The sequence below is a fragment of the Lactuca serriola genome, chromosome 3 (genome assembly GCF_051521515.1).
Source record: "Lactuca serriola cultivar US96UC23 chromosome 3, Lser_US96UC23_V15, whole genome shotgun sequence".
Taxonomy (NCBI): domain Eukaryota; kingdom Viridiplantae; phylum Streptophyta; class Magnoliopsida; order Asterales; family Asteraceae; genus Lactuca; species Lactuca serriola.
In genome coordinates, this window is record NC_136410.1 from 202,710,714 (window position 1) to 202,720,295 (window position 9,582).

At 33.8% G+C, this 9,582-nt stretch overlaps 1 pseudogene; it reads right to left on the reverse strand.

Moving 5' to 3' along the window:
- Positions 1 to 2,392: 2,392 nt before the first annotated feature.
- On the reverse strand, positions 2,393 to 3,317 carry LOC145095983 (pentatricopeptide repeat-containing protein At5g39680 pseudogene; annotated as a pseudogene).
- Between the last annotated feature and the right edge of the window lie 6,265 nt (positions 3,318 to 9,582).

Here is a 9,582-nt window from a genome sequence, read left to right on the forward strand (position 1 = left end):
AATTAAGTATTATTTTTATATCTAACTAGTTTAAAACCCGTGGAAACCACGGTTATAAAATTAATTAAACTTTAATAATAAGAACTCAAAATTATTAATCAATTATTTTAAATAAATTATTAATTAACTGATATTTTTTTAGTTATATAAAATTTAATCGTAAATTTAAATAAATATATGAAATTCTATCACCTTATAATTTATATTAATTTTATTTTAATTTTTATTCTAATGTTATTAGTTTAATGTACTTAGAGTGAGAAATTTAAATTTTAAAAATTGAGATTAAGAATTAGTAAGTTAACAAGTGGCATACATTAATTAAGAGGTATAATAAGATGACACATGACATAAGAATAATAAAATCCACATTAATTATGAGACTTAATATGATGACAAATATCAAAAGTAGATTAAAACTATTCTTTTATTAGAATATGGATTGTATAACAAGAGGTCTTATGTTTCAAATTTTCTAATGTTTTTAGGAATATATTGTCCCTATATTACGGGTCAGTTTACGGGTTAATCCTAACTTTTATTTTTTGAACAAAAGAGTCTCGATTATTTTATATTTTGCCGAAATTGATGAAAAAGTTTTTTTTTTCAACAGAAAATGACAGATTATTGTATAAAACTTGATAATTGAGACTTTTTCTTCAAAAAATAAATGTTGAAATTAAACCATAAATTAACTCAAATTATTAGGACTTTATCGAAAATTTCTCATGTTTTTATTATGACATGCCTCTTTTAGAGTTCCAGCTTCCAAGTATTAGATATCTAACTTGAGAATGTAACATCGTAATTTGGGTTGTTGTTTTTAAGATTTTTTTTTTATTATTATTTTTATTTTAGTTATCATTTTTAGGACTTTTGTTACTGATTTTATTTTACAACTTGCTTTGATATCATGCTTCTAAAATTTGAGACAGAAGCAGATGTATTATTTTCTTATAGCAATCTTTACTTATTAAAATGTCTCCTAAAATAGAAGTGAAGAAAAAAATATATCTTAATGCTTTTATATATGTAAAAAGGATATATGGATAAAATTTTCAAACTAGTGAGTTATTATTTAAATGAACATGATAATAAGTTTGAATAAAAAATATTAAGTTGAATGAACATAATAGTAATCTATAGCATCTTATTAGCCATTCCTGTTACAATTGCATCTTATTTAATAAGATAGTAATTTATAACATTTTATTAACAATTCTTCTTACTATTTCATCATTAGAGATAGACTTGACAATTCTTGATACAACCCACGACACGATACGAAATAAACAAGTTTGGATTGAGTTTTTCAATCCATCAACCTACGAATCCGTCAACCCGTTTATTAAACAGGTCATATATAGGTTTTCAAAAAATATACGGTTTGACCCGCCACTCCGTTTAAAAATTTAATAAAAAAATTATATATTTTTTAAAAGTATTAAGTATTATACACTATATAATTTATAGCCTATACTAGGATAGGATACCCAATACCATTGACCATTTGACATTTGACGTTTGCCCTAAATAATATCAGTATCTCACAAACAAAATCGAATAAGTCCTCTTTCGCTCTCCCCTTTGTGATGAACGACAGAGAGAACTCATGAACAACGGTGACATATCATTATTGAACGACGTCGACGCTTGAATGTGAACAAAGAACGCACAATGAAGTAGACAATCGATTTGTTGCGACCCAACCCACAAGCACACAAACTCAAATCTGCACGAACCAGCCAACCTGTGACCTATATAGTTAAATGAGTTGTGTTCGGGTTGATATATTTTGACCCGCCAACCCGAACACGACACAATTGGCAGACCTAATCAGAGATAGAAGTTTTTCATCAATGTTGCAAAAAAGCATTTCTTTAATATATATATTTTTTTTTTTTTGTAATTATTGTGATTATATTTTTGTGTTTTGTGGACATTATTTATGATTTTTATAAGCAGTACTTTTTCGAATCTTTATTATATTTGACTTGAGAGGCTATTTTTTCTTTTTGCCATGTGTCCAATGTATGCTTGGACCGGCCTCGTAACCGGAAAATATGTGATCGAGGAAGACGATTTTAAGACATATTATGTTGATTTGTGCGGGATCTAAAGAAAAGTGTAATAAGTGTTCTTTACAAAGGTTGGGTCCTTTTAATTTGTCTCCATTTGTCACCGGGGTTCATGATTAATTAATGAAACTCTCCACATAATGCAACAAGTTTCATCTTTAAATCTTACTAATGAAATGAACACATGTACATATGCTCAAACGAGGTAGAGAATATTGATTTCCCCCTAAAAATCAATGTTTCTTTAAGGAAATATACAGAGCTAGAGTTACACTTCTTTTTTTGGGTTTCTCTTTTTGGTGTATATATGTGTATCACCAATAATCTTCACAGGAGCAACGTCCATCTTGGAAGTTATGGAATTGGAGCTGGTCCCTCACCATTATCAACCTACGTCTGACTTTTGAGATTAATTTCATTCGAGAGTGGCAACGATCACATATCCTCCCTGAGCTTTTTATAAGACGGATCGGTGCTATGTAAGGTGTGTACCGCAGGGCATAAGCTACTGCAACCTCCTCGCTATGATAATCAGAGCGATCTTCTTTCATTCCATCCGAAACTTCAATGTCATCAAGATTAGCTGAGTCGTCATTAATAGCTTCAAACATCGGCTTCATTACGTCATCAAGCTTATCAAACTCTGGGTCCTCGTTGTCTACCGTAAGAAACTCATGTCTTTTTTTATTGATATCCAACATGCACACACCGCCTTAGTTTCAATAGACGATGGAACTTTCTGACTCTACACAACTTACTCACCTTAGGCGTCAGATCATGAGGGATCAACTCTTCAATTCGGTTGAACAGAGAGGAGTTTTGATGTTCCTGACAACCATTGAGCAAGGCCACCCAAGCACATGCATGCCATTTCAATGGTGTCGATGCAATAAAACTTAAAGCTTCTCTTAGTCGTGCAGCCCTTATTAGAATACTAATGATACACATATAGTGCTCTAAACCAGGTTTGACACCCTTCTGTTCCATGAACTCGTACAAATAGTAGTACCCTTCTTCCACAAACCCCATATGTTCACAGGCATTGAGAACACAGATAAAACTCAAAGAATCAGGTTCTTCTCCTTTTTCCAACATTTTTTTAAACAAGGCCAACGACTTGCTACCAAGGCCATGATACGCATATCCACCGATCATGATATTCCAGGTTAAAGTATCACGATAAGTCGTACCTAAAAACACCTTTTCAGCAGCTTTAATGTCACCACTCCTCGCGTACATGTCAATCAAGGCACTCTCGACATTCTTATGATCCTTGAATCCAGTCTTATGTGCAAATGCATGCAGCGAACTACCGTATCTCAAATATAATATTTTAGCACATGCATCGACTAGTACACAAAACGTATATTCATTTGGAGCAACATTTTCAATGCCTCATCCAAGTAACCTTTCTCGACAAGTTCATCCAACATAAGATTATAAGAGCGGATATCCAATCTATCATTAGAAGCTTTAACATGCATAGCCCCTACCACATCCGGCAACATGGAATGCAAGCACACAAGAGCGTTTTCCATGTACTTATTGAACACTAATCCAGACTTTAACATATACCCATGACATTGTGTGCCAAATAAAAGGTGCCCAGAGTTTACACAAGACGAAAGCACCAATGCAGATATATACTCGTTAGGGCAATACACATCGTGCTCTGAAACCATTGATTTAAAAAATTCAAGAACTTGAAGACCAGACGCGTTTTGGAAAGGATTCCGCATTAGATTACAAACATTGTGAGCAAATCCCGGTGCTTTACGTTTTGAGTAAATATCACGAGACCACTGATTAGACGCTAAACGATCGGAATATATTTTGCCCAACTCAAGGTTTGTAGTCCCACTCATGTATCTTAGGAGCTTAACACTGTCCTGTAGAAAAAGCAAAGGGGAAGTCCTCATCATGACTGACGTTACTAAAATTCCAACTCCGTTCACCAATCCTTGTTTAATACTGCATAAAATTTGACATAGATTAGATATTTTACATGGAACAGTAAGAAATTAGGTTAATCCTAATTGTTTATTATAGGCCAACATATCAAATCAATCTAGTTGGCTAGAAATTATGAGTTAGTTTTTTATAGTATTAAAATGAAAATATACTTTATCCTAATAAAAATATAGATATCCAATAAGCTAATAAGATTCCGAGTTATCCCAGATGGTTGTTTTTATTAGGGCTGTTCGAATACTCGAGGTAATGGATTTTGCTATCCGAATCTTTTTGGTTTCGGATACATATTCAGATATCGGAAATTTCTATCATTTTCTTCGATAGAATGGAAGTATATCATGAAAAAGTATTTACTCATATATAACTTGGTTTTAAATAGCGGAAAGCGTGTCTGGTATTAAACAAATTGAAAAATATGGAAATTATATATTAAATTATAAATACTTAAAAAACCCTATACTACATATTGCATAAGGCATCAATTTCAAAAGTGGGCATTAGGCATGGTGAAAAAAAAAAGCACAAGTATCTTCTTAAGTACTAATTCCTAATCCTTAATTAATCATGAAAACTAAGAATTAGCAAAATCATCATCTCCAACTTGGACAACATCCGATATCTTCTCCCACCTACACAAGTCAATAGCGTTAATTACATAATCAATCAAGAAGTCAGGAGGCATTGTACATCACTGCAGATTAAGTGTAAAACATGTAGCATGATTAATTGATTAAGTGTAAAACATTTAACATTATTAACCGATTACAGAAGAAGTATAGTAGGGTAGGAAATCATTAAAAGCTATAGAATTTGTGAAGAAGAGATGGTGAAACATAAAAGATTTTAGAAGTTGTACCTTGTTTTGATCTTGATGTTGATTCCAACTATTGTGTTCAGAGGAGGATGAAGATGAAAATAGAGAAGAAGAAATCCCGCTAATGATGTTGTCTTTGTTGTGCGACGTATGGATTCTCATTTTAACAAGCCCTGCGACTAAACTTGGCCCATCTAATAAAATAAGCCCACTATCCCAAAGCGTGCCTAAGGGCTGCTTTATTATATAACAATCCTAAAGATAATAATCATGTTTAATCATGTTTTGATGCTTAGTTAAACTGCTGTTGCCCTAAACTGATTCCACTAGGAAAACGTTCTTATACAGAGACTGTAAAAAAATAACGTGGTAAAACATGATTTAGAGTAAAAGCCGACTGTGAGCACGTACTATTGACTAATAACTATTAATCCAAAAGAATCACAAAAACCTAATTACGTACGCTCGAATTATTGATGAAAACAGAAGGGCCTAGGGTAAAAACAGGTTCTTAGAAATTTCGCATAGCCAGACGCATTGGTAAAGAGAAAGTTGAGGATCAGAGATTGATGGAAGCTACGGAAGCCAAGGGGTCAAGCGAAGTTGAAACCGGAATAAACAAGAAACGCTTAAGAAATATCTAATCTTAACTATCAAGAATCATAAATATAGATATGATATAACAGGAGTACCTGGAGCAATAGCAGGCTCTTTAAACTTTCGAGCGACTTTTGCTGCCATACACAAAAGAGGTAAATATCATAGATTGAAATTAGCGACGAATTGAAGGCCAAGGGTGACGTGAAATTGAACCCTAATAAAGCTTTTATAAGCCGTTTCATTTATCCATGCATGTTTAGGTATGGCATTCGGTTCCCTTCGGTTACTTGGCAAACATTGGGCTCAGTCTTTGGCATGCCGAGCTCGGCTCGGCAATACAGCGAGGACGAACAAATGTGAGAGAGTTTTATTATTTTTTTTTAATCTATTTGTTTTTTAAACATTTTTTCCAAAAATTATCCTCTTTCCAAAAAAACACATAATTTCAAAAATATAACTGTTTTTTTTTTTCCAAAATTTCAAATTTTAAACCCTTAATCTTTAACTATAAATATTATCATCATTATTCACTCTTCACCCTATTCAAATCTCCTTAATTCTACTATCTTAAATTTCTTATTTTTCCATTCTTTTATACTCCTCATCACAAAAAATGGCTATTGTTTGGTCGACCGTAGAAAAAATCTTACTCGCTCGTTTATGGATTGATTTAACAGAAGATCTACACCACAGTGACTACCCTTCGGCTAATTTTTGGAGTAGAGTCGCCAAAATATACAACCGTCAAGCCCTTCATCCACGAAGAAAAGATCTAATCTACGTCAAATGGAGAAACGCACACACACTCGCAACTCGATTTACTATTGTGTTTCGTAGAGTGATGCATAATGCCGGAAATGGTGAAAACGAAAATATTTTGCTACAGAATACTCTTGAGGCTTACTGTGTTCAAACTGACAAAAATTTCAAGCTTGTTGAGTTTTGATAATTTGTAAGGCAAAGCCCCAAATAGCGTGATGTTTGAATTTCTAGTGTGATGTTTCTGAAATTCTAGTTTTCTTGTGATATTTTTAATGTCTGTGTTTTTTTTTATTTTTAGCGTGATTTTTTTTTTTTAATTTCTAGTGTGATTTTTTTTAATTTCTACGTTTGTTTTAATGGAATTTAAGTTTAAAAAAAATATATGTTTGCAATATTATTTTCTAAATTAATTAAAGTTAATATATATTTAGCATGCCAAATGTGGCAACTCGTGTCTAGCAAATGACAACTTTTGACAAAAATGACATGACGCCTACGTTGACTGTGGCAAATGTAACACCACACCCACCAACCTTAGAGATAGTAGAGAGAAAAAGATAGTAGAGACAAATCGCCGTTCTAAGAAAAAAAGTAGAGACAAATCAAATGACCAGTTTGGAAAGACCGAAAAACCCTATAAAAATTAAAAACCAAGGTTGTCAAGTTCAAGATATTACGTACGATCGTTTTTGAATTTACAAGATCGGAATCCTAAGATCTCACAAAATAAAACATAATCTTAATTTATAATTTTAAAACATAAAAACATTTCAAACATTAAATTTTACGTTCAAAAGTTATTAAAGCTTCAAAATATTAGTCATAACTCATAAGTGACAACACAAAATGATAAATGGTAATTTGTAAAAAGGGTAAAAGACATAAAATAGTAAAAAAAATTCATTGCAAAAAAGTAAAATAAATAAATAAATCAAGGGAATGTAGGATCTGATCGAATTCCGATCCTACGCTCCTATCTACGATCTTACGATTCTATCTACGATCGTACGATCCTATGATCAAGATCACGATTTTAATAAGCGTTATAAAAACCCTATAACACTGAAAGCTTTTTATAGATATGGAGAGTTTTTTTTTTTTTTTAAACTAGGTACTTTTAAAAAGGTGTCGTAAATAGGTTAACTTTTAAACATTTTGTAGACACATGTTGTTTTGAGGGAGGGCCACCATTTTTATTTTTTTATAGGGATTATTTGCTAAAAATATTTTCATTTATAACCCTTACATTTACAAATTTAACCCTTTAAGTTATATCTCATTTTGTTTTTCTCTTTCAAACAATCTATTTTTTATCCTTATTAAAAATATATGCATTCGTTACTTTATTCCATAATATATGATTATATTTTATGTATTATTTTTTACAAGTAATATCTTTAAATAGATCTTATAAATACTTTTAAATAGATATCAATATTGAATATATTATAATGTTACGAAATTACCAAAATAATTAAAAACGATATTACAATACGAATTAAGCGTAAAATTACAATACAAGTTAACAGTAACCTACATTATTAATTGAAACTGTTACAAACTTCATAGCTGTAACGACCCGATTTTTCAAAGGAAAATTTTCATTTTTGATTATCCAAACACATTTCCATAAATTACAAAATCTCATATATAATTGTTTTCAAACTCATATCAATTACAACTTTTATTTAAAATATCAAAGTGTCTCATAACGCAAGTGTGAGAGTGCACGTCGCGCCATCAAGCCTTGCCCTTGCCCTTGGGATCCGATGTACCTGAAACAAATCCACAACCTGTAAGCTACCTCACATGGTCTTTTCCTAGGAATGTCATGGGCTACCCCACATGGTCTTATATCCAACTGTCACGGGCTCCCCGCGGGGGTCTTTCATGCAATAACGTTCAATCACTAGCATACTAATTAGCACAAAGATAACTATCATACCACATATCTCTACGAACGCTAGTGTACCACAGAACATAAAATGGATTGGCCTTGGTGCCTTAGACCCGTTGGTATGGTGAGAAGACTCACCTCTCTCGAATGTTAAACTGACAAGCTAGAACCAGATATGTCCCACGTGTTGCTCCAACTCAACTGCCTGTAAGCATCATAAGATAGACTTGTCATAATCCCATAATTACCCTCAAGGTTAACCCTGGTTAACCTTGGTCAAAGTCAGAGGTGACAGTAAAAGTCAACAGTCCATGTTGACCTCAACTTGTCGAGTGCATCTAGTGACTCGTCGAGTTCCTACCGGGTCCAGACAACTTGATCAAACCCTAGCCAACTCACCGAGTTGTTTCATCAACTCGACAAGTTCACTTGATATTCAGAAGGCGGGTAAACCCGATCCGACTCGTCGTGATGTTAGGGCAACTCGTCGAGTGCCCCTTCCTATTTTCTTATTGTGATGATACACCGAATCCAGGGACTCCAGGGCTTAGATCTAAAGCCCTAATGTGTCTAGAAGGATAAAGTTTCCAACTTTACCCTCTAGAACCGTTCCAAATGTTGTAAGGCCCTTATCAAAGGTTGGAAGTTCCAAAGCTTTGTCATATGGTCCAAAACTCTAGGGATCTGAAATCCCTCCTTTCCAGAAAAGTTTCTAGTCCTCAAAACGTTCCAAAGATGGAGGCTTTATGGACATGCATGTCCAATGCATCTCCCTAGGTCAAAATGTCTAAAAAGAGGGAAATATGCCCTAAAAACCCTTGCATGGTGTCCTTGCTCAACCAAAGGCTAGATCTAGCCTACCTTGGGACCTTTTTGCCCTGGAGATTCATAAAGTTGCAAACTTTATGAACACCATGAAGAGTAAACTCACGATCTAGTCGTATTTTGAGTGTTGAAGACTTACAACAGTCCACAAGATGGTCAAGCTCAAGCATGTGTGATTGGTTTGTTGGATCCTCTCACTATCTCCTTCTTCTTAAGCTTCAAAGTCACTCTAGTTCACAAAATGGAAGGGAATGGGGATTAAGGTTAGCACAAACGTTCTTAGGGTTTGGAGGCTGATGGAAGGTCAACCTTAAGGCTCTTAAGGAGATTATATAGGGTGCAAACCCTAAAATTAGGGTTTTATCATTACAGTGTCTACTCGTCGAGTCAGCCTTCCAGCTCGTCGAGTAGGGTGTAGATCTCGCGTCCTTGAAATGCCCTCTACTCAACGAGTTGAACTCCCAACTTGCTGAGTCGACACACTAAAACCCTAAATCTTAAATAAATTAAGTAATACCTGGACCAGATGTTACAAGTCTCCCAGCGTCCTTGAAATGCCCTCTACTCGATGAGTTGGACTCCCAACTCGCCAAGTCCACACACCAAAACCCTAGATCTTAAATAAATTAAGT